This window comes from Triturus cristatus, chromosome 7 (assembly GCF_964204655.1).
Source record: "Triturus cristatus chromosome 7, aTriCri1.1, whole genome shotgun sequence".
In the NCBI taxonomy this organism is placed as follows: Eukaryota; Metazoa; Chordata; class Amphibia; order Caudata; family Salamandridae; genus Triturus; species Triturus cristatus.
This window is the reverse complement of record NC_140590.1, coordinates 433,142,287-433,168,274: the sequence shown is the minus strand read 5'-3', so window position 1 is coordinate 433,168,274 and position 25,988 is coordinate 433,142,287. Positions and strand designations below refer to the sequence as shown.

General features: G+C 41.3%; 1 pseudogene; it reads left to right on the top strand.

Annotated features, from left to right (window-relative positions):
• The first annotated feature begins 1,874 nt into the window (after positions 1 to 1,874).
• LOC146809883 (uncharacterized) lies at positions 1,875 to 25,330 on the top strand (annotated as a pseudogene).
• The last annotated feature ends 658 nt before the right edge of the window (positions 25,331 to 25,988 follow it).

Sequence of the window (25,988 nt, the reverse complement as noted above, 5' to 3'; positions counted from 1 at the left end):
TTTATCTTATCCTATTCTGCATGCCACGAAGAGGGACTGACCGTTAGTGCTCTGATATCCGTCAAGCAGGAACATATTTTATTCTTCAACACCTCTTCAGATTGGATGGAGCTGATGTAAACAAACCCCTTTTTCACTTCTATAGATTTTTAAACTAAACAAAGGGTGGTCAAAAAACACATATAATCTCCAAAATGGTGAACAGATCTGGTCAGATGCATGTAAACTAAGCATGCCTGTACCTCTCAGAGCTCATGCACTATATATCACTGTTAAATAAATAAATCAATACATTTTCTGTCTTTCACTGGAGATGTGCTAAAATCCACTACATTAAAAGTCTTTTGGAGTACATCGCTCACTTGTGGACACCAGATTGATGGCTACTTTCACAAACTTTTGATATATGCCAGCTATGGTGGCCATGAAGCTAGGACTGGAAAAGTATTTCTATATAATACCTCTTTAAAAACAATCGTTCACAAATACTGTTTTCATCTCATGGCTTGAATCTTGAAATATTTGCACTTTTCCCAATGAGTCTCTTCTATGCTCATGTTTGTCACTAACAGGTTGGATCACACCAGAGGGGATTATTTGGACCACCACAATAATCTTCTTTTAAGACTCCAGTGACTTTTCTCAGCAATTACTCCAATGTCATCAGCCACATTACCTTTTAGTATCTGTGGCACTTTGCTCCCTCCATTGACTGGCAGTGGTTCAGTCAAGTAAAATGCCTTATGTGTGGTTCATCAGGCCTTCTATGAACAGTGCCCGCTGTTCATCATCAATGAGTTCATTGAAAATGCATTCAAATTTTTATTTTAATTTCTAAGGGTAAATGTGTATAACTCCTCTTATCAGTAAGAGGCAATAGTCTTCATCTTAGCTTTATAAAGCTTTTGTGAGCACACTCATTCTTCGAGTTGGAATGCTGATCATCCCATTGAGGCCTGTGGTTTTAATGCAATGTGCAATACATTAATATAACATAATATTCTTCTTGAGAATAAAATATAATGTATTGCTACTTGTGGTAATGGACATTTGTGTTTCTTTGGCAGGAACCAACTGTGAAAGATGACCAGGTCTTTCCAATGAACCTACCAAAATTTGATAAAATTGAAGACAGGGCTAGGATGACTCACTTGAACGAACCAGCCATGCTGTACAACCTCAAAGAGCACTATGCAACCTGGATGATCTATGTGAGTAGAGTTTCAAGTACTAACCAACTTTTGATGACGTGTATACGTTGCAGAAAAGGATATGTGAAAGTAATATGTTGTGATCATTGAATATTGCAGACTTATTCAGGCCTCTTTTGCGTCACTGTGCGGCGACACAGGCCCCAGCTGAGGACTCACAGGAAGGGGCGGAAGTGACATTGCAGGACATCCTATCTACCTTGAATAAAGTGCACACGGCCCTTGACTCCCGTATTGGTGCACTGTCGGTAGAACTCTCACTGATCCGCGCCGACTTTAAAAACATGAGCGCACAAGTCACAGAAGTAAAATCCACAACGGGAACTTTGAGTGAGGATTCCAAAGAACTTAAGCGGCAGGTGCGCCAGCTCAAAACCAAAAGTAAAATAATAGCTGCCAAACTGGAAGTGTATGAAGGCCGCTCATGCCGCAATAACGTCAGAATAGTTGGGGAGGCGGAGGGAAGGGGGGCCAGCAATGGACCTCTTTATTGATGATCATATCAAGCAACACCTGCAACCTAAGGGTCTATCTCACTACTTTGCGGCGTAGAGGGCGCACAGAGTCCCAGGTGGTAGACCCAAACCGGGGGCACCCTCAAGGCCCATCCTAGCCCGTATTTTTAATTTCCGCGGCCGTGACCACATCCTGCAAACAGCGAAAATGGCTCCGCCTGTACGTATTGACAATAACATGATCACTTTCTTCCCAGACTATACAGCGGCAATCACAAAGCAAAGGCGTAGCTTCTTTGAAATTAAAAAAGAATTGAGAAACAGAGAATTGAAATACTCCATGCCGTTCCCGGCTCGTCTCAGGGTGGAAGCGGAGGGGAAGGCATGGTTCTTTACTACACCAGAAGAGGCCCGAGAGTGGCTCGAGGGATGGTGCACAGTCGCCAAACCTGGGAAGACGAACAGCACACAATACCACCTACCGACTGCAAACACTCACTCCACGCCAGTGGAAACATCCTCCTTGCAGGCCTCAATTTCAAGTAAGCGGAGAATGCATGCTGACCTACTTTGACAGCTGAACTGTACAGTCCTTGGTCCCAGCGGGCGCAGCGGCTAATTAAAGACTTCTTTGCTGCTACAGACCTTGGGTTTTGAGAAATCTATGCCTATAGCAAGTTACAACCACTGTACTAAATGTACTGAGGGAACGCTGCTGCTACAGTTTAATTGGTATATACAAAGTACTAGAGATGATCTGTGGGGGGTGAGGGGGAGACTACCCCCATACAAAAGTAACGGGAAATGGGGAATAGGCACTCTGCATTGTTTGGGAGGCGGGTAGTTCTAATTCCGTCATGCAGGGAGGCAGGGAGGGGGGAGGGACGGTTGTTAGGGACTATTGATTCTTTTTATGTTTGGTCTTTCTGGTTTAATTATGTTTCCAATGTGACTTCCCACTATTCACAACAATTTCCATTGATATCCGCACTAAGGATAACTGGCACTAACGGTTCACATGACACCGAAGTCCACACCTAATGTCCCTGACACTCCCAGGGTGCACCCCACACGCGCTCCATCATTATCGCTTGTCTCCTGGAATGTCAATGGCTTGAGTGACAATCTAAAGAGGGGACTGGTTCTGCAATATCTCAAGCGTAAGGCTCCAGCAGTGGCGATGATTAAAGAAACACACCTAGTGGGATCGACTTGTAAAGCTTTAGACCGCTGGGGTTTCAAATTAGTGGTATTCACATCAGGTTCACGGGGGTAGGAATCCTGGTCAAAAACCACTTCCCACTGATTGTACAAAGTACTTATAAGGATGAGCAAGGCCGCTTTGCTCCAATTTGTTGCCAATGGGAAGGGCGTACACTCAATCTGGTCACCGTCTATATTCCTCCGGCACTTCAGTCACTGGCTTTCCCAGCACTAGAAAAATTCATACTCACGCTTCCGCAAGGAGAACTAATAATGGGGGAGATTTTAATGCAACACTCGATGATACCCTGGATCGAACGCCCCCTAAGCTACAACACCACCCTTGCACACACCTTGCGGGCTTTTTAGTTGCCTTTGGCCTGATAGATACCTGGCACTTTCAATTCCCACAAGTGCGTCAATACATTTACCACTCTGGAGCTCATAATAGTCTCTCCAGAATAGACTACATCCTGGCATCAACAAAGAGTGTGGGCAGATTCCAAGAGATAGCGCACCTACCCAGGGGCATCTCTGATCACTCCCCCTTACTCGCAGTCTATGCATTACAGGTCCCAACATGCTGTTGCATGTATTCAGTATATCCTGGCTATTTGCAAAACCCCAAGATCTGGAAGGGGTTGCTTACCGCCACAAAACATTATTTCATGGAAAACGAACCATCAGTGTCCTCTCCTTTGATTCTATGGGAGGCTTACAAAACGGTCCTACGGGGACAGGCAATCTCTTTAATTTCCAATCATAAAAAAGAAAAGCAGAAAGTAATAGAAACCCTGGAACTGAAAGTGACCCAACTGGAGGCAATGCATGCCCAAGGAGTACCTAGGGGAAGAAGCCAAAACTAGACTCACAGCAGCCCGCCATAGAGTTTATGAGACCGGGGACAAGGCAAGGAAACTCCTTGCCTGGCTAGACAAACTGGGACGAGCGGATAGGTGGGTGGCAGAACTCCGTTTAGGCGATGGGGCAATTACATCAGACTCACAAGAAATAGTAAATGCCTTAGCAACACACTACGAACATATTTACACATCCACGACCAACACTGACATACAAGAGGCAACGGCGTTCCTACAAGATATACACCTACCCACACTCACATGGGAAGATACCCAATTATTAGAAGTAGATCTAACCACGGATGAACTAACACTTGTGACGGCAGAAATACAGTCAGGGAAAGCCCCGGGTCGCAATGGCATACCTATCGAACTCCACAAACGGGCCTCGCCTATCCTTGCCCCCCAACTATTAAAAATGTATGAAACCAGCCGAGGAAAGGGAGAACCCTCCAAAAACCATTGCATAGCCACGATAGTAGCCATCCATAAACCGGGTAAACTGCCCACCGAAAGAACCTCCTACCGCCCCATCTCTTTAATCAACGCAGAGGCCAAAATATTGTCCAAAACGCTGGCTAACAGATTAACTCCAAATCTCGCGAAACTGATCTATCCGGACCAATCCAGATTCATGCCAGGGAGGAACACAGCATTAAATCTCAGACGCCTCCATAGTGTTCAAAGCCGCAGCCATACGATACAAGAAGAGGCCGCCATACTGTTCCTTGATGCAAGAATGGCCTTCGACACGGTTGAATGACCATTCCTGTTTGCGGTACTCCAACGTCTAGGGTTTGGCCCAAAATTCTGTTCCTGGGTCTGACTGCTATACACTAACCCGTTGGCTCATGTGGTGGCCAACGGACATATCTCCGTAGAATTGCCCCTGGGATGTGGGACAATACAGGGCTGCCCCCTATCCCCGCTTCTTTTTGCCTTGGTACTAGAGCCTCTGGCAGCCTGGTTAAGGAAAGACCCAATTATCCGTGGGCTCAGATGGACGGAGGGATGGGAAGACCGCATATCCCTATATGTGGATGACATTCTTATATATATGCAAAAACAACAATTGATGGACAGAATGCAAAACAATGTCATACATTCACCCCAGTACAGAGATCTGGGCCTAAATCCATCGTTTTTTTGCTCACCATGCCATTCCAGTTTGAACCCAGCCATATGCAAATCAGTCTTGACCCTGTGCCCCATGGGAACAGTCCAGCCCGAACTGCCAAGCCAGGTCCTCCCTGGACTGGAAACAAGCATCCTAGGACCGGTTTCGGGCTTTTCAGCCCTCGTCAGCCAGGATAGCTTGATTCCAGTGGCATGGAGAGCAAGGGACTCACGTCTGAGCATACCCTTCCCACTCGGGGTGACAAATGCAAAAACAACAATTGATGGACAGAATGCAAAACAATGTCATACATTCACCCCAGTACAGAGATCTGGGCCTAAATCCATCGTTTTTTTGCTCACCATGCCATTCCAGTTTGAACCCAGCCATATGCAAATCAGTCTTGACCCTGTGCCCCATGGGAACAGTCCAGCCCGAACTGCCAAGCCAGGTCCTCCCTGGACTGGAAACAAGCATCCTAGGACCGGTTTCGGGCTTTCAGCCCTCGTCAGCCAGGATAGCTTGATTCCAGTGGCATGGAGAGCAAGGGACTCACGTCTGAGCATACCCTTCCCACTCGGGGTGACAAATGCAAAAACAACAATTGATGGACAGAATGCAAAACAATGTCATACATTCACCCCAGTACAGAGATCTGGGCCTAAATCCATCGTTTTTTTTCTCACCATGCCATTCCAGTTTGAACCCAGCCATATGCAAATCAGTCTTGACCCTGTGCCCCATGGGAACAGTCCAGCCCGAACTGCCAAGCCAGGTCCTCCCTGGACTGGAAACAAGCATCCTAGGACCGGTTTCGGGCTTTCAGCCCTCGTCAGCCAGGATAGCTTGATTCCAGTGGCATGGAGAGCAAGGGACTCACGTCTGAGCATACCCTTCCCACTCGGGGTGACAAATGCAAAAACAACAATTGATGGACAGAATGCAAAACAATGTCATACATTCACCCCAGTACAGAGATCTGGGCCTAAATCCATCGTTTTTTTGCTCACCATGCCATTCCAGTTTGAACCCAGCCATATGCAAATCAGTCTTGACCCTGTGCCCCATGGGAACAGTCCAGCCCGAACTGCCAAGCCAGGTCCTCCCTGGACTGGAAACAAGCATCCTAGGACCGGTTTCGGGCTTTCAGCCCTCGTCAGCCAGGATAGCTTGATTCCAGTGGCATGGAGAGCAAGGGACTCACGTCTGAGCATACCCTTCCCACTCGGGGTGACAAATGCAAAAACAACAATTGATGGACAGAATGCAAAACAATGTCATACATTCACCCCAGTACAGAGATCTGGGCCTAAATCCATCGTTTTTTTGCTCACCATGCCATTCCAGTTTGAACCCAGCCATATGCAAATCAGTCTTGACCCTGTGCCCCATGGGAACAGTCCAGCCCGAACTGCCAAGCCAGGTCCTCCCTGGACTGGAAACAAGCATCCTAGGACCGGTTTCGGGCTTTCAGCCCTCGTCAGCCAGGATAGCTTGATTCCAGTGGCATGGAGAGCAAGGGACTCACGTCTGAGCATACCCTTCCCACTCGGGGTGACAAATGCAAAAACAACAATTGATGGACAGAATGCAAAACAATGTCATACATTCACCCCAGTACAGAGATCTGGGCCTAAATCCATCGTTTTTTTGCTCACCATGCCATTCCAGTTTGAACCCAGCCATATGCAAATCAGTCTTGACCCTGTGCCCCATGGGAACAGTCCAGCCCGAACTGCCAAGCCAGGTCCTCCCTGGACTGGAAACAAGCATCCTAGGACCGGTTTCGGGCTTTTAGCCCTCGTCAGCCAGGATAGCTTGATTCCAGTGGCATGGAGAGCAATGGACTGTTTCCATGAGGCACAGGGTCAGACTGATTTGCATATGGCCATGTCTGAACTGGGGTGGCAGAGTGGGCTAAAGAACGGTGATGGATCAAACCCAGATCTGTTGACTGGGTGTGAGTGTTAGATTGGTTCTGATGCTCCGTCCATCACCACCCCCTTTTGCACCTCTTTGTTCGCCATAAGTTGGCAGGGTATGCTCAGACGTGAGTCCCTTGCTCACTTTGCCACTGGATTCAAGCAAGCCTGGCTGAAGACGGCTGAGATGCCAGAAACCGGTCCTAGGAAGCTTGTTTCCGGTCCAGGTAAGGCATGGCTTGGCAGTTCGGGCTGGACTGTTTCCATGAGGCACAGGGTCAGACTGATTTGCATATGGCCATGTCTGAACTGGGGTGGCAGAGTGGGCTAAAGAACGGTGATGGATCAAACCCAGATCTGTTGACTGGGTGTGAGTGTTAGATTGGTTCTGATGCTCCGTCCATCACCACCCCCTTTTGCACCTCTTTGTTCGCCATAAGTTGGCAGGGTATGCTCAGACGTGAGTCCCTTGCTCACTTTGCCACTGAATTCAAGCAAGCCTGGCTGAAGACGGCTGAGATGCCAGAAACCGGTCCTAGGAAGCTTGTTTCCGGTCCAGGTAAGGCATGGCTTGGCAGTTCGGGCTGGACTGTTTCCATGAGGCACAGGGTCAGACTGATTTGCATATGGCCATGTCTGAACTGGGGTGGCAGAGTGGGCTAAAGAACGGTGATGGATCAAACCCAGATCTGTTGACTGGGTGTGAGTGTTAGGTTGGTTCTGATGCTCCGTCCATCACCACCCCCTTTTGCACCTCTTTGTTCGCCATAAGTTGGCAGGGTATGCTCAGACGTGAGTCCCTTGCTCACTTTGCCACTGGATTCAAGCAAGCCTGGCTGAAGACGGCTGAGATGCCAGAAACCGGTCCTAGGAAGCTTGTTTCCGGTCCAGGTAAGGCATGGCTTGGCAGTTCGGGCTGGACTGTTTCCATGAGGCACAGGGTCAAACTGATTTGCATATGGCCATGTCTGAACTGGGGTGGCAGAGTGGGCTAAAGAACGGTGATGGATCAAACCCAGATCTGTTGACTGGGTGTGAGTGTTAGATTGGTTCTGATGCTCCGTCCATCACCACCCCCTTTTGCAATTCTTATATATATGGCATCCCCGCAACGCTCCCTGCACAGACTCCTAAACATCTGCAAAATATATGGTGCAGTGTCAGGATATACCATCAACTGGGGCAAGTCAGTACTATACACGCTGCACGGACCCCCTCCAGTACTGCCAAGGGGATGTGAGGTACGGATAGTCATGGATGGTTTTAAGTATCTGGGTATTCATGTCACGTCCGACCCAGATGATTTCATGGCCAAAAACCTCCAGGAACCACTGCAGAGATTATAGCAAGATGCCAAGCACTGGCAGGCACTGCCCCTCACTCTACTGGGCAGAGCAGCACTTTTTAAAATAATGGCGCAACCCAGATTTCTTTTTGCCCTCCATAATACTCCCTTCAGTGTTCCGCCTTCATACTTCAAAGCCATAGACTCAGAAGTGAATAGCCTTCTGTGGGACGGCAAGCCAGCTAGAATAGCAGCAGTTGAGCTGGGTAGGAGCTGGAATGATGGCGGTATCGCACTCCTACACAACCAAACAAATTCTAAGAATGACTTGACTACAACCCACTTTCATTTCTAAGTGCCTAAGCACTCTCAACTTTAGTGCTTCACACTCAAAGGAAAAGTGGATTACACACCTTTACACAACTTGCCTGGTACCGCGGTACCTGTCGTATCTGTGGATAGTGGGGGACTGGTGGTGAGATTGATAGGGGGTGCCCCATTTATCAGTACTTTATGCATGGGCTTCAGTATTTTTGAATATATATATATATATATATATATATATATATATATATATATATATATATATATATATATATATATAAAATGCAGTACATTTAACTAAGTGAAACCATTGGACTTTGGGTAAGGTTTTGACTACTACTCTAAAGCAAATCATGTCCAGATTTAACTTTATTTTTCTACTACTGAGTCAGCCCTTGTTCATGCACGGCCACTTTTTATCTTTCAGGGTAGGCTTCACTTCTGCCAATTGCTCAAGCCAGCTACTGTGTTTCAGACCAGACAGAGGGGACATCAACAGATTTTGCGTTGACAATCACATGCAGACCGTAATGAGTTTTAGCATTTTGAGGTTGTCGCAGAATGATCTAGTGGGACTTTCAAACCCTCACTTCTTTTGTGATACGTTATATAGGAATGTTTGTAAGTGGCCAAGCTTGAGAACTAGTTTGTGCTATTGGGGATCAGCTGTAGATGTAATGAGTGGATACAAACTGAAAGAACAATGGCCTCACTTAGTTCAAATTCAGTCAAAATCCAGTACAGGCTGTTGAGAGCATATGCCAAACAGTTAAATTATAGAAGACATTCGGTATGAAATTCAAAAAGTCAACCTTAGAATAGTTGACATTCTCAGAAAGAAGTCGAAATAATATTGACATCAGTGTACCTATATTACATATATTGTGTGTTCATTAAATATTTACTATTTTTTGTTGAAATGATGACTACGTGAAGAACTATCACATTGGCAATCATCTGTTGTAAAGAAGCTCCTCAAATAACTGGATTTTGTGTGCTAAGTCACTTTCAATGCTTACTAACATATCTCAAATTAGGTTTAATGACCTTTTAAAGTATGAACATCTGTAATTTTCATAGTAAGCATTATATTATTTGTTTTTCAAGGCAGCAGTGACTATACATAGTTGATGACAGACTAGCAAAAGCATTAGAAAGCATGGCAACATCAGTAGATACGTTGTTGAAGTTAGCGTGCAGAGTGCATGAATGAACTAATATAAATTGTGAACCAGGACAATGTGATTGTCTTAATGAGAAAGCTCACGTTAAGCTTTCCGTTACATTGCATTGCCCCTTAAGCTTTCAAATGTTAGTTTTGTTTCCTATTAAAGCAATTGTACATTGAAAATCCTAAAAATTACTAGAAAATAATTGATTTGTAGGTGAAACTATTAATTCACAATGTTTAGTAAACATAAGTGCAAACAAAAACATATTTTAATTAAATCCCCAGAGAAAATTGCAATATATCTTCATTGTTAATAGGAAAATATGATATTACCAGACACAAGTGTTTCAGCTGGGTCCCTAATCAACTACAGTACAATTAAGCAGAAATGGTATTTGAATAAAATTACAATAATTACATGGTTGACTTGTCGTAGGTTGCTGTTCAATTTTGGTAGGGGAACTTTCAGGCCACCTAGAAGAAAAAGATGCACTGGTCTCTCAGCTTTCAAGAGGCAAGCAGGCCTTCACCCAACAAATTGAAGAGCTAAAGAGGCAACTTGAAGAGGAGATAAAGGTATGACTTCATCAGTGAGAATTATTTAGCTCAAAGGCAAGTAATACAGTGGAGGAAGAAGAGGAAGAAGGACTTACAGTGAGTGACTGCTAGTATACGAGTAATGAAAGGTGTTAGCTTGGACAAAGAACATACAATCATCCTATAAATCCTCCCACCATTTTTTAAATTTTAGTTTGAATAAAGAATATACACATATGAAAAACAAGTTTCAAAAGAGACAGTTATAGACATTCATGTGAGAACATGTATATATCAACATTTCTCTTGAGAAAATGGCAATTAATCTAATATGGTGTTAAACAAGGAAACAGAGACACAGGACTACAAAAATGGTTACAATTATGTATTCCAGCTATGTTATCCTTTGCCAGCTTAAGCTATGGGTGGTGTAGATGACATAGTGCCTAGTACAGTGAGTGAAGAAACACAATGTAAATGGTGCAGAGAATTGCAATAAAAACAAATGAGCTCATTAATTGGTAAACAAGTGGTGAAAATGCTTTCAAGGATCAAAAAGTCCAAACTGTCATGGTAATCACTGCATATATCAAAAACAATTAAGTGTTTCTACTTTTACTTTATTTTCATAAAAAAATATAACATTTTCTCTTAAAAACCATATCAATATTTGGACTTAAATTCATGTTGAGTGAGCAGCACAAGTGAATTTACTAAAATCACAATACAGTTAATAATTTGGCATAATTTTTAAAGGTGACTACAACATCCATAAATTCCTTCATAAATAATCCAACATCTCTCTGGTGGCCAGAAAGAATAGTGGCACATAGCTGAGTGTATAAGAATATATTTGTCTTGGATAGAATCATCTTGCATTTTAAATAAATGCATACCTATATCAGAGTAACACTTTGTCAGATATTCTACTGTACATTTCCTGCATTAATAATAAGGAAGCTTGTTTTGAGGAACTACGTTCATATAGCAATTCAATTAATTCAATGTGAGCATTATTTTTACAGGCAAAGAATGCTCTTGCACATGGGTTAAAGTCTGCCCGCCAAGGCTGTGACTTACTACGTGAGCAATATGAAGAGGAGCAGGAGACAGAGGCAGAGCTGCAACGAGCAATGTCCAAGGCCAACAGTGAGGTTGCTCAGTGGAGGACCAAGTATCAGAGAACAGAATACAGCATACAGAAGAACTTGAGGATGCAAAGTAGGGTCCCCTGAAGTTAACATTTCCTGACAAAATATATTTTGCTTTCATTTTCATTTTTTTTTAATAGTATCTCATTACATTTGAATATTCCTTCAGAAAAAAAACCTTTCTCAGCGTCTTCAGGAAGCTGGAGAACAAATTGAAGCTGTAAATTCAAAATGTGCCTCACTTGAAAAAACAAAGCAAAGGCTTCAAAATGAAGTGGAACATCTCATAATTGATATGGAAAGATCCAACAGTGCCTGTGCAACTCTTGACAAAAAACAGAAAAACTTTGACAAGGTATTACTGAACCAGGTTTCAGCTTTTTGCCTGTTGTCAGTTGCCTAGTTGTTACATTTATATAAAGTGTAATCTGTATTTTAGATTCTTGCAGAATGGAAACAGAAATATGAAGAAACTCAGGCAGAACTGGAATCTGCCCAGAAGGAGTGCAAAAGCCTGAGCACACAACTCTTCAAGATGAAGAATGCCATGAGGAGTCTCTGGATCAACTTGAAACTCTGAAGCGGGAGAATAAAAATGTACAGCGTAAGGTTCTTTGTCATTTACATTCAACAAAATTGTATTATATCAAACAGTAGTATGTTGTATTGCTAAATCTAGATCATAGATTATATTAGTTTCTTCTTTTTAAAAACAGAGGAGATTTCTGATCTCACTGAGCAGGTTTCAGATGGAGCAAAGTATGCCCATGAGCTCCAGAAAGCAAAGAAGCAAATTGAGCAGGAAAAGAGTGAAATTCAAACATCTCTTGAAGAAGAAGAGGTATTTCATTAGTATCCTTCCCACATCAACTTACTAAGCAATTTGTCTTTTTTCAAACAGTACGTGTGGTGTATTTTTTCTGGCTTCTCCAGTTTAGACTATATTCTATAATTGACTTTATCATTTAAACCTAGGCTTCACTTGAACTTGAAGAGGGAAAATACTACGTATCCAACTAGAGTGGACACAAGTAAAATCCGAGATAGATATGAAGATTGCAGAAAAAGATGAAGAAATCGACCAACTGAAAAGAAACCACCAAAAAGTGATAGACACCTTGCAGACCACACTGGATGCCGAAATCCGAAGCAGGAATGATGCCATAAGGTTAAAGAAGAAGATGGAAGGCGACCTAAATGAAATGGAAATCCAGTTGAGCCATGCCAACCGCCAAGCAGCAGAATCCCAAATACAGCTGAGGAATGTAAAAGGGCAACTTAAGGTAGTCTTTTCTATTATATTTTATATTTTGTGGACATTTTCTAGTATTAAATCTAAAGAACAAAGATACTATTGATTAATATTTGTAAAATCTAAAAGTTAGGTCATCTTTTAACAGGATGCACAAATTCATTCGAATGATGCACTGCGTGGTCAAGAAGACTTGAAAGAACAACTGGCCTTGATGGAACGCAGAGCCAACTTGATGCAGGCAGAAATTGAAGAGATGAGGGCTGCCCTTAAGCAGTCTGAAAGGAGCAGGAAAGTGGCTGAGCAAGAATTGCTTGACACAAGTGAACATGTTAAACTCTTACATTCACTGGTACTGAACTCCAGAAGGCCAATGCAAACACAGACATACATTTACCCAAATCTCTGAGCAAAGATGTGAATATATCTCTCTGTACCCTTAACTAAAACTGACATTTAATGTTGACAATAGTATAAATTGTTCTTACAGTTAGAAAGACACACATACTGTAAATTGTGAATCCATCCAATTCCCTTACATCATTAGAGCTAATTTAATAGAAATGAAGATATCACAAGGATATTATTCATGTTATCATCAAATAATTATCTAACTATTGTGCCAACCCTTACCAATTATATTAAAATACAATTTCAGCTGGTTTAGAGCCTATTGTAGTCTTAAGTGCATGTACATGATTATGTAACATTTACACTGAAAGGGAGATCTGAATATCGAATAGGTAGGTGCATCCCTAAGGTTCAATCCTCTCCACTTATTAATACGTGTGTCAGGCACTTTCTGTAACATTGCCATTATTAGACATTTATGGATACAAAGACAAGGCAGACAGGCAAGAAACGTGTTCTTGACCTGGTGGCTACAGTAGGCAAAATGCAAGATACACACTCATGAGCTCTATCAAGGCCATCTTAAAGGTCATTGTGTTTTGGGAGAGCAATGTATGAAATAATAAGACAGCACAATACTTCTCTACAATTGTATTTTTAAATGTGTAGTATCAACTGACAATCTTAAAAATCTTTATCTAATGCTGACATATTGTGCCACCTAATTGACTCCTACAATCATCATAGTTTGCTGTTTACTTTAAATACACTAGCATTTTGTCCCTAATGAAGTTAGATAGTTAACTTTTTAAAAGAAAAACAATAAGGCTGCTTTGACCTTTGAGGTGAAAAAGGATTTGAAATAGTTAGCAATTCTTTTAAGCAAGATTATGGAAAATAACCTTTTACCACTTTTAAACAGAACTCAAGCTTGATTAACGCAAAGAAGAAACTGGAAACTGATATTGCCCAGCTTCAAAGGGAAGTGGAAGAGGCCATCCAGGAAGCACGCAATGCAGAAGAGAAGGCTAAGAAAGCCATCACTGACGTAAGTCTTAGCCAATCAGAGTAGTAGCCAATTTAGTAGCTGGATCTCTTTGTTCTAATTTCTTGCCTGATCCAATAGGCTGCTACGACGGCCGAGGACCTGTAGAAGGAGCAGGACACAAGTGCCTACCTGGAGAGGATGAAGAAGAACTTAGATCAGACAGTGAAGGATCTTCAGCACCGTCTGGAGGAGGCTGAGCAGCTGGCATTAATGGGTGGCAAGAAGCAGCTCCAGAAACTGGAAGCCAGAGTGAGTATTTCTGCAAATAGGATTATGTCTCTGGTAAACATGATAAAACACTTGGATTACTCGCTCTCCATTTCTATATTAATTTTAGATTCGTGAATTGGAAAATGTAAATCGCATCCTACTCACCCTTGCGGGTCTCAAGGCGCTGGGGGTCAGCATGGAAATTAAGTGAGATATTGCCCAGAGTCACAACGGGCTGAGCTGCCGCCAGAGCCAGGGATTGAACTGTGAACCCTTTGCTCTGAAGTCAGCTGCCCTGGCTGCTGCTCCACACCTCTCATGAACAAAAGTTAAGTGTGGAGGCTACAAAAGGCTTAAGATAATGTGAAAGGAGAGTTAAAGAACTTTCATAGCAGGTACTCAAAGTATTCCTGAGTCTTGATTTTTATGTGGTGGACATCAATAATATGCAAATTCAACTTGTAAAAGTAATCTGATAGTAAAGCAAGTTTCATAGTCTACTCAGCTTTAAGGTAATTTATTCGTTTTTATTATAGAGAAAACACAATAAAAATTTGATAGAAAACAGGACATAGTATTTCGGAAAGAAAATGTGTTTTGAAAAACAAGAATTATATTGCTCATTGAAAACAAAAACAGTCTAAGGCCAATGTTAATGGGCAACTCTATACCAAGATGATTATTTTTTAGTGAAATTGTTTTCTTTCCTAATATAATTAAACTGAGTGGACAGGATACTCTGGATGTCGCTTACTATATGGATATTTTGGTACCTGAAGAATCAGCCACATAAATTAAGATGATCGAGGAAACAAAGATATTTGACTGATAAGTTCACTGAAAGCAAATGCCCTGTCCAGCTAGGGACGCATGCACTCAACCCTTACCTTCTAGGGACCCATATTTCCTTTCAATGAGGTCCAATATTTATGCATTAAACAAAGAGCGTATTCATGCACTATATTCTGATGATATGGTCTAAATATTTTTGACTAACATATTTGCACTTTCATAAAGAGATGTGGCAGACTACATACACTGCACTTTTTGTTAGAGAAAAATGATGTTTGCAATAACTAGTCAATTCAAGAATAACATTTGTATCAACTGAAAATGGTCAGTGCAAAATTATCTGGTAACTAGTGGCAAATTGCTCAGTCACAAATTCACAGGATGTACTTGTGTCACTTTACTTCAATCATTTGGCTAGTGCACTCTTTTTACCGCTAAAATTATAATTGTATAAATCCATCTCTGTAAACCACACCAGCTGGTTTGCAAACAAAGCTGCATTTTACAATGCAAATGATCTGTTTCATCACAAAATATACAATTACAGAGATGTCAAAATCTCCTTCCTCAGGAAAATATGCAATTCGAAAAGGATCAAAAAAGCCAGTTTGTGAACCAGAAAGACTTTTTCAAACTGGAAAAATTGCTTTTGTACATTGTAAAAAGATATTTTGCAGTCACAAACCTGGAATTTTGTGAGATGAAGACTTTATACCTGTAAAATATCTTTGTACATTTGACTTGTTATTCTCTGCTTTGCATGCTCTGTATGCTCTGTAATACAGGTTACATGTCTTAGTAAGTCTGTTATTTAGAAATAGTATAGGGTTTTATGCAGATTGTTGTGTTAATCACATTATATTTTATTACTAAGTATGAGAGTATCTGAATACAAAATGCTAAAAACCTTAAAGCATTCCTTTATTGTTCTAGCATATATTTTCCATCATTATAACGAAAGACAAGGCATATACATAGAAACTTTGTGTGCACCAATCTATATCGTCATTACTAGGTGTGGGTATTACTCGCATAATTTTGTCTATTGTAAATACCTGAAATTACCACAAAAGTATGCAAAATTGAACACAAATGTGCAAAATGCATCTCCCACTCACATAATTACCCAAACGGTCCACTCAGGTAAAAATTAATTGCAAAAATGTAATTTCCAAATTGATTTCCGGTTGCCTACGTTTAAAACACTGCAGCTTGCATTTGGATTTGCAGTTTTGTGCTAAACAAATACCTGAACGTTCCACTCGGGTAAAAAAATCTATCTGAAATATTTGTTTGACCTCCCATGTTAAAGGAACTGCTGTTCATGTGCAAAACACTGCTGTTCACATTCAGATTTGTAGTTTCCCACTCAAAAATTACCTGAACTGTCCACTTGGGTAAAACATATAAGGGTGCTTGCGTTAAAAAAAGACCACAATGGTACATTTGCACGATGTGCTGTAATTGTGTAATCTGTGTAATTTCACATAAAGTTTGTTCTGTAAAATTACAAAGATTAAGCCAATCATTTGGGTGTAATTAAACTTTTGTCAAGGCCTAATCAGTACATAATTTCCTATAACTGCTTTTTCAACAGTGTACTCATTGAACATATGTATTTCGTACTCTCTCATCACTTTGCACTTTGGAGGAGTTTCATAATATTATATGTGATAAACACTTGGCAATAGTATTGCAATCACCTCTTCACTGCACTGTAAATTACATAAATAATTACATTTGTATATCCATTTATGCTTCTCACCAAAAGATATTATTGCAGGGGTTAAGACTATTAAATATATACTTAGCTCACAATTTAGTATTAGGTTGAAGTCACGGATGCCATATAATTGAATGTTGCTATCCTAGACCTCGATATATATTACCATACAGTTATCACTTTTCAGATGTGTTGGTGCAGTCAGTCGTGACATGTTTTTGAATCCCATGAAGCATGTTTTGAACATGAGTGTCCAGTATTCCTAAAGTGCCTCTCTTTAAAAAACCCAGTATCTGATGAAATATTATTTGATGCATGTAAACTAAAGTTCAGTAAATTAGCTGAGATTAGGAAGTTGATACACTTGCTTTCCATTGGTGAAGTTTGTTTGAAACAAAGTAATATTATTTTACCCCATTGGCTACTTTCTTTTTTACAGTCCTTACTTTATGAGTGTTTTAATCATGAACAGGTACCCTATACCTGCCCTTTAACTAGAAGACATACTGCCCACAGCTTGCCCTGCAATGGCTAAGACGGAAACAATGAGCCAATAGCAGCCCCAATGCTTGGCGCCATAGCTTATTAATGCAAATGGCCCCTTGTTGACCAAAATAGGGACTATGGGCCCCGTTCACAAAGGTGAACTTAGACGTTTGGTCTAAACTTAGACCAAACAACTAAATTTGAGACTTTGGGAATTCACAAAGGTAATTTGCGAGTAGTATCTTAATGTGCGGTGTCGAGGCAGAAATCTGCTCCGAAGGGATATCTAAAGATACTACTCGTAAATGGATGTATGACGTTACAACGCATACTATTACAACGCATACCTTTACAACGCATTTTTTACAACGCACAATCCATTACAACGCATGACATTACAACGCAGGACACTACAACGCATTTTTAAAAACTACCTTTACAACGCATATCCATTACAACGCATACTACCTTTACAACGCATACCATTACAACGCATAATATTAAATTGCATTTAAGGTAAGTATTAGATAGTATAGGGTTAAAAATTACTATTCTAACTTCAGGGGGTGCAACAGTAGGGTAAGTGTTGGATAGTATAGGGTTAAAAATTACTATTCTAACTCCAGGGGGTGCAACAGTAGGGTAAGTGTTGGATAGTATAGGGGTAAAAATTACTATTCTAACTCCAGGGGGTGCAACAGTAGGGTAAATGTTGGATAGTATAGGGGTAAAAATTACTATTCTAACTCCAGGGGGTGCAACAGTAGGGTAAGTGTTGGATAGTATAGGGGTAAAAATTACTATTCTAACTCCAGGGGGTGCAACAGTAGGGTAAGTGTTGGATAGTATAGGGGTAAAAATTACTATTCTAACTCCAGGGGGTGCAACAGTAGGGTAAGTGTTGGATAGTATAGGGGTAAAAATTACTATTCTAACTCCAGGGGGTGCAACAGTAGGGAAAGTGTTGGATAGTATAGGGGTAAAAATTACTATTCTAACTCCAGGGGGTGCAACAGTAGGGTAAGTGTTGGATAGTATAGGGGTAAAAATTACTATTCTAACTCCAGGGGGTGCAACAGTAGGGTAAGTGTTGGATAGTATAGGGGTAAAAATTACTATTCTAACTCCAGGGGGTGCAACAGTAGGGTAAGTGTTGGATAGTATAGGGGTAAAAATTACTATTCTAACTCCAGGGGGTGCAACAGTAGGGTAAGTGTTGGATAGTATAGGGGTAAAAATTACTATTCTAACTCCAGGGGGTGCAACAGTAGGGTAAGTGTTGGATAGTATAGGGGTAAAAATTACTATTCTAACTCCAGGGGGTGCAACAGTAGGGTAAATGTTGGATAGTATAGGGGTAAAAATTACTATTCTAACTCCAGGGGGTGCAACAGTAGGGTAAGTGTTGGATAGTATATTACTATATTATGCGTTGTAATGGTATGCGTTGTAATGGTAGTATGCGTTGTAATGGAATGCGTTGTAAAGGTAGTTTTTAAAAATGCGTTGTAGTGTCCTGCGTTGTAATGTCATGCGTTGTAATGGATTGTGCGTTGTAAAAAATGCGTTGTAAGTGTAGTGCATTGTAAAAGTTGCGTTGTAAAGGTTGTTCCCCCTCGTAAATGCCCTTTGTGAATTCCCAAAGTCTCAAACTTAGATGTTTGGTCTAAGTTTAGACCAAACGTCTAGGTTTACCTTTGTGTATTGGGCTCAGTATGGGTTGTTTTTGTCACTCCTGTCTGAGCCCGGAGGATGCTAGGCCACCGCTCTTGGTTCTGTTTTTTAAAGGTACTGTGTAGTGCAATTTTGACTGCCCTCTAGGAAACCGGGTTTGTACGATGGAGGCAGATTAAATAGTTCTGGCAGCTATTAAAAGTCACATAGGACGCTTAGCAGCCTGTTGTTTGACCTGGAATGTTAGCAGGATGGCTAAGTTAAAGTAAAGCCCTAATATGAAGGGGGCAGCTGCAAAAAAGCTGGTAAACCTGATGCGTATATTGAGAAGGCAGTGGCGTCCTAGATAAAGACATCCTTCTTGCCGAATTGTGGCTATCAACTACCATTCTGTCCAATGACTGTGGAGCCTCATTCATCACATTAACCCGGGCCCCTTCTGACAAATGTGCTTCCCCCTCTAATACGCAGGATGTGTGGCAAGTTTCATCACCTTGCAGTAAACGGAAATGAGGGACAACTCACAGACAAACAGTTAATTTAACCAAGCCACCAACCTCTAGGAATCCAATGAACGATACCATCTTCAATCATAAGAGGTCATTGGTGGTAGATTTGCCCAGTTTAGCAAGGGTGTTGCCGACCTCCTTGATTCCAAGTTATCAGGGCTGTATAAACGTTTGGGGTGTATTGAGGTGAAACTTAACAAATTTGATGTTAGGCCTGCCGAAAGCCTAGTGGGAGGGGGTGGCTCCATAATTGTCCTGATGCGATCAGGACACACGGCTCCTGGTTGAGGGGAAGGGGCAGCTGCCCATTTGTGTGTCAAGTGGAGCTCCTGAGTCTGGTGTAGCTACTTCTAGCTGTGCAAGGGAATCTGAGCAGCCTAGATTACAAGCTGGGGGCCCCAGGACAATGGGAAACCCCAATTTACCTCCCAATCAGGTGGGTTCAGCTATGGGATGCATCTCTTGATGCAAGCTCCCGCCAGCAGCATGCCCCTATGTCATAATTATGGCAAATATTCCAATTCTATGCCCCTGTGAGTCCACTGTGAAGTTAATCAACAAGACTACTCACTGGATTAACAAGAACATAGGGTGCCAGGGAAACATTATTACTGAGCTTCTAATGGCGAGAAAGGTGGGCTGAGTTGGGAAGATGCATAAAGAATTTATGGGGGATTGTGCTATTGTTACCTATAGAAGACCTAGGTTTGCAGGTGATCTTATTCGGGCCTCTTATCAAGGTCAAAACAAATTTTGTTATGGTACAATATTGCCCCCTTGGCTACTTCTACAGAGAGTTGGTCAAAAATTCACCTACACAGGAGAGTTTTCCCTGCTTATGCCTGCCCAGTCATTTTCCCACGATATTCCCACTCAAAATGACTTTCTCTCCTTGGGGATTTGTCAGAGAATGACTGACTAAGCGTTTGTAATGTGATAAAAATGACCCCTGTCCAGGATGTTAGAATTGGAATGGGCCCTTCCGTTGTCTGGCCCTGCCCGCCCCTTGACATGGCAAATTGCAAGGATTTGACAGCCGTCAATTTTAAAGAACACTACTTGTCAACTAGCAAGGTGAATCAAGCTATCTTTTGGAATATTGCTGGCCTTGCTAGAAAGTGGGCTTCGAGGATTGGGATAACATCATACGTAAATTAAGATATTATTTTTTGCAAGAGACTTGGACCACTGAAACTACACCACACGGTTTCTGTGGTACCAGCTTTGTTGAGCAGAGCAAGGGCAGGATTAACGGTCTGCTGTAAAGTCACTCTGGAGCATAACAATAGTCTGGTCCCTTGCAGTAGCAATTTATTTAAAGCTTTGTTATCCATGTGGCCTGATAGTTTGAATATTGTCTAAATTACCTACTATAATGGGTATTTTGAGTCTCACCATGCTGCAAATTTTAATATGTTATCTGATTTTATTATCAGCCTTGAAATCCAACTTGCATTTTTGCACAAAGTGTATCTAATTATTTTAGGTGTGAATTTTAATGCTAATGTTGCGTTAAAACAGGTGGTAAATGAGTGCACCATGTTTGACAATATTAGTATAGGTAATGATAATCAGTCCAGGGACCAGAAGGCCCATGTTCTCTTCCAACTGATTAAACCGTTCGAACTTACCAACATCAGTGAACTTTTGGACGCGACCTATTCTTCTAAGGCTACTTTTGAAAGGTAGTAACGCTCTGTCATTGACTATATTTTTGCCTCCCGTGAACTGCTGGCTAGGTTTTTTAGGGCAGTTATAGATGTAAGCTGACATACTGACCATAGGGGCACATGTATAATAGTACAAGTTTGCAAGTCTTTAATAGCACATTTTTGCGAATTGCTATTAAGGACTCGCAAACTGCTATGTAGGTAGGAATCTGCTAATATTTAGAGATTCCTACGCATTCCTTATTTACGACTCGCAAATTGCGAGTCGCAAATAAGGAATGGCTTCCCAAGAGGCCCATAGGAATGTATGGGAATAGCGTGCGCAATTTGCGAGTACCCAATAGGTAATCGCAAATTGCGCACCCAATTTCAGGGCTGCAAGGGTTCCTAAAGGACACCCTGTTGCACCCCTGCAATATGCAGGTGTGCACATGTGGCACACATACATGCCCAGGGGCATGTATGTGCACCACAATGCACTTTGAAAAATGCATAAAATTGCATTTTTAAAGGAAATCGCAATTTACCAACAAACTGAAGTTGGTGGTAATTTGCAATTCCTTACAGAAAAATTGCAATTTGCGATGTCCCCCAGAATAGCAATTAGGGAATCACAAATTGCGATTCTCTAAATGCTTGCGCAAAATAAGGAATCGCAAATTTTGCGAGTGGGTTTCAACTTAAGCGATCGCAAACGCTGAAATTCAGCGAATTTCAGCGTTTGCAAACGCAATTTACCTTGATACATCTGGCCCATAATCCCTTAAGCCTTGGTTTATGTATCATTGATTTGCCCAATTTAGGGTCAGACTAATACCAATGATTTTCCCTGATCGGGACCTCCAAGTGAGACATGGCAGACTTCAGCAGGGGAAAAAAACAATACTCCCCAAGTGCAGGGAGAAAAATCCCGGAGCATCAACAGCACTATATATTTGTTTTTCTGGAAAAAAACAGCTTTGAACGTTCACTTTTGAAACCAAGAAATGTATGTCAAGTGGGACCTGCTTGCCATTCATCTGTGCCTTCAGTGCAACTGCTGTACTGGCAGATGCACTGAAGGCAAAAAAGATCCCTGCAAGCAGGCGGGGATCACTCAATATGGCAGATTTTCCTAAGGTAGGCTTCTGGGTCACTCCACAAATAACAAATGAGATCTAAGATCTGTTGTTGACACATATGATATGACACTAACATGTTTTCTGGGCAGAACAGGACCTGCAGTTTTTACAAATTGGAAACAACGACCTAAAGAGGGTTGAAGTTCACTCCTTCTATTACTGTTGAGACACATCTGCGTCTCTATGTGGGAGCAATCTCGCTAATGGCAGTTAAATGCTGCTCTATAAGCTATACTTTTTCACACCTGACATCTAGGCAGCCCATTTTACCTGCAGCAGATACTCTATAATTTGCAGGGAAGGATCTATCCTCTTGTTGTCAGTATTCCTTTTGTTAGACCATGTCAATAACAGTGCTTCACAGACTATGCTTGCTCTCCATTGCCTTCTATATTGTAATTTATTTCCATCCTGTGCTTTTTTTACCCTCTCTAGTCAGAGGAAGGCAGGAAGGATGTTCTGAGGCTGCAAGATTTGGTCGATAAGCTGCATCTCAAAGTAAAAGCTTATAAAAGACAAACTGAAGAAGTTGTAAGTGGAATTTTAAAATATGTTAGAAATTGATTCATATTTTTGTTCTATCAGATCTATAATGAAAAATATTTGTTTGATGAAATAATCTCCAACAGAACAGTGTATTCCATCAGTACGTTTGTCGCAGACACAATTTGCCCATGATTTAAGTATGATTTAGGATAATTAAAGCAACGAAAAGGCAATTGCAGGACAAGGCAAATGGTTAGTCAAATGGATGCCTTGTTTATGCAGTTATAAATGTCACACTTTCTGGTGCAGACATATCAGTTTAGAAACTGTTGTGTTAGCTATTCTCAGACAAAATGTTGAGAAATGCAGTTGGGTGGCCAAAGAAAAATGTATATCTCACAGTTTTGGTATGGCTTATTCCACGTGGCCATCAAATCCAGGTAATGGTGCCCTCAAAGGTTCCTACAGTTGTGTTCACCAGCCCACTAACGAGCCCCAAAGTTGAGACGAGAATGCTAAGCAGGGGGCCTCGGGATTACCATTAGGAATGGAAACTTTAGACAGTAATGTAATAAGGAATGGAAAGGGTCGGTGTGTGAAGGGAGGAACAGCGAAAGTGTGTAGCCAGTGAAGGCAAAGTCAGGATGCTTGAGGGACAGTACTTGCTTTTGGGAAACATTAGATACATTTTAACAGGTACTTTGCTTAAAAAGCAAGGAATTTAGAGGCAATGGGGGGACTCAAGGTTGCAGGGTGTGCCACTTCCTCACTAGAAAGGTAAGTGAATTGGATTATGATTGAGACAGAAGGAAGTTGTAGGAGAGATTAGAGTTATTTATGGGGGTACTACCATTACAATGTACTAAACAACTTGCTGACTTTGTAGCAGGAATAGAGTTAGCAGATACACCGCACACATCTGAATCTAAACTGGCAGATTAATTTCCATTGGAGAGACAATTGATGTTCACGGTATAGAATTTATTAAAAAATATATATATATATATAAAAGTTAAATCATTAAAAACAATTATTTACAGTTTACATCCTATTTAGTAGACAGGCTTCCATTATTCTTTACATATCAGTGCTCATTTGACCAAGAATCCTTCTACAACTAGTTCTCCAAGTGGTTCTCATTTAATAATATAAATTGTGCTCATGCTTTCCAAAAATATAACTTCTCTTAAATGTATTTAAAACATAAATTATACACAAGCGCTCATTTCGAGTCGTAGGTAAAATCTTATCACTGTGTAGAAACGGTGTGCCGGAATTATTGCACAGGGTATTTCCCCAGACTGAGGTATTTACTGCATTCACTAATTACCACCTTCCCTCCCCCCACAATTTACCCAGATAGATTTCGCCTGTGAAACCTAGTGAAATTTACTGGAGTAAAATGCTTAGAAAAAGTCAAAAAATTCTGAAGTTGGCGTGGGAAATACCGATCTGCAAAACATGTTTCATTGCCGTCTACAAAACAGAGACTAGCAGTGATTTTCTGCACCTCGTAAATACCCTAATGAAACTACTCATAAACAGAGCCTAAATATTCACAGATACCATAACACTAATGATCCTACATTCACATCTGACCTTGAGTTCATTTACAATGTTCTTGAAATTCACACAAAATAACAGGAGCACGCCTAGGAAACTTTAACACTCTCAATGCATTTGTGCATGCATAAAAATGGACATGCAGGGGCAGATATACTAAGATTTTACGCTTTGTTTGCATCACAAAAATGATGCAAATCGGCACAAAATCTTTTTGCCCAATATTCTTTCCAAAGCTAAACTTTGCATTACCTAGCGCCAAGGTGGCGTACCATGGGTAGTGCATGGGCGTTCCCATGCAACCACCCAAGGTTTCTGACGGTTAACCCAATCTACTAAATAAAGTAGACAGAGTTTAGCCACAGAGAAAAGTGCACCCTTCAACTAGGCGCTATGAAGGAGAAATGCTTTCTTTCTCCTTTATTTTCTGACTTTGCATGTGTGCTGCCTGTAAAGGACACATACAAAGTGGGAACATGTTTAAAATTAGTCTAAGCATAGTATTTTGTACTGGAAGGGTAGCCTTCCAGTACAAGACCTATGCTTGACTCATGGAGAAACCCTTGCACTATGACGCAAAGGTGTCTCCGTGGCGCAAATCAGCTAATTGCAGTGCCTGGGCTAGGGAGAGGGGAAGAGAGTGCCATATTTCAGTAAATTTCACGCTCTCCTGCTCTCTCCTTCTTTCGCAGTGGAGCACAACATTTGCGGCTGCTGCACTGCGCTGCATGAGAAATTGGTAAATCTGTCCCCTAGGCTTTAAGTCCTTGAGAAAAAGTTGTTTGCTATATATTTAGTTGAACCCCATTTTTCTTGTGAAGTAATTCCATCCTCTATAATCCCAGAGATTATAGAGGTTTTGACTCAGTGTTCCCATCTTGGCTTTGTCCATACTCATATCCCTTATATGAATAAACATCCAACTGTAGCTAGGAGATTAATATGTGTCTTGAAAAAATGTGGGAATTCCAGGAAACGCGTGTTCACTGTTGTACCAATGGCTTTCAGGCTCAGTCTCTGTAGATCAGAATTGAAAACCATATTTTACAGACTGCATTAACATGTGGTTCCTTTTTAGGAGGACGAATCCAATACCAACCTTTCTAATTATCGCAAGATTCAGCATGAGCTGGTAACGCAGAATCGCAGGTTAACAAGCTCAGATTTAAATCCCGCGAGATCACCAAGATTGGCAAAAGTGAAGAATGAAAGAGTTTCAAAGCAGGCGGGTCGCCAAGAAATTTGAAAATGTGTCATTCCTTGTGACCCGTAAATACCCTGTACAGTAGCAAATACATTTTAAAAAAGTCTCACTTTCATTTCAACTAAAATTGATCACATTGCTCGCAGAGTAAGTTTGCGAGAGTTATTGCTTTTTTCAACATCAAATTCAGTGAACCTTACGACTCCATGTTAATAGTCCAGTCAAGGTCTTTTGTAGGTTTTGGGAGCAAAGGATGAAGCACACCTTAATATTAATAAAAGGCAGACTCACAAGGCATGAATTCCACACCGAGCCCATAAGCGATCCCACCTACGCTTCTATCAAAAAGATGCAACATGATATCATTTTACAGTAAAACATTCAGGACGTTGAACAGAAAGAGTGAACAGGAAGTTCCCGTATATTACTACTGCATTTTTTATGTACGCCAGTTTAATTACGGCACTATGTGGCTAGAATCATCTTTTCCTGGTGCTGCTGTTAAAGAAGCTATGGTGTCACTTGAATGTGTCCAAATGCACATATCATCATTCCCTGCTTAATGGCTCCAAAGGAAATCTTCACCTGATTACATTGCTCGCTAGGGAGATCGTGGGGTAAAGACTTACAATAAAAAAGTAAGGACATCCATTGAGTGGACTT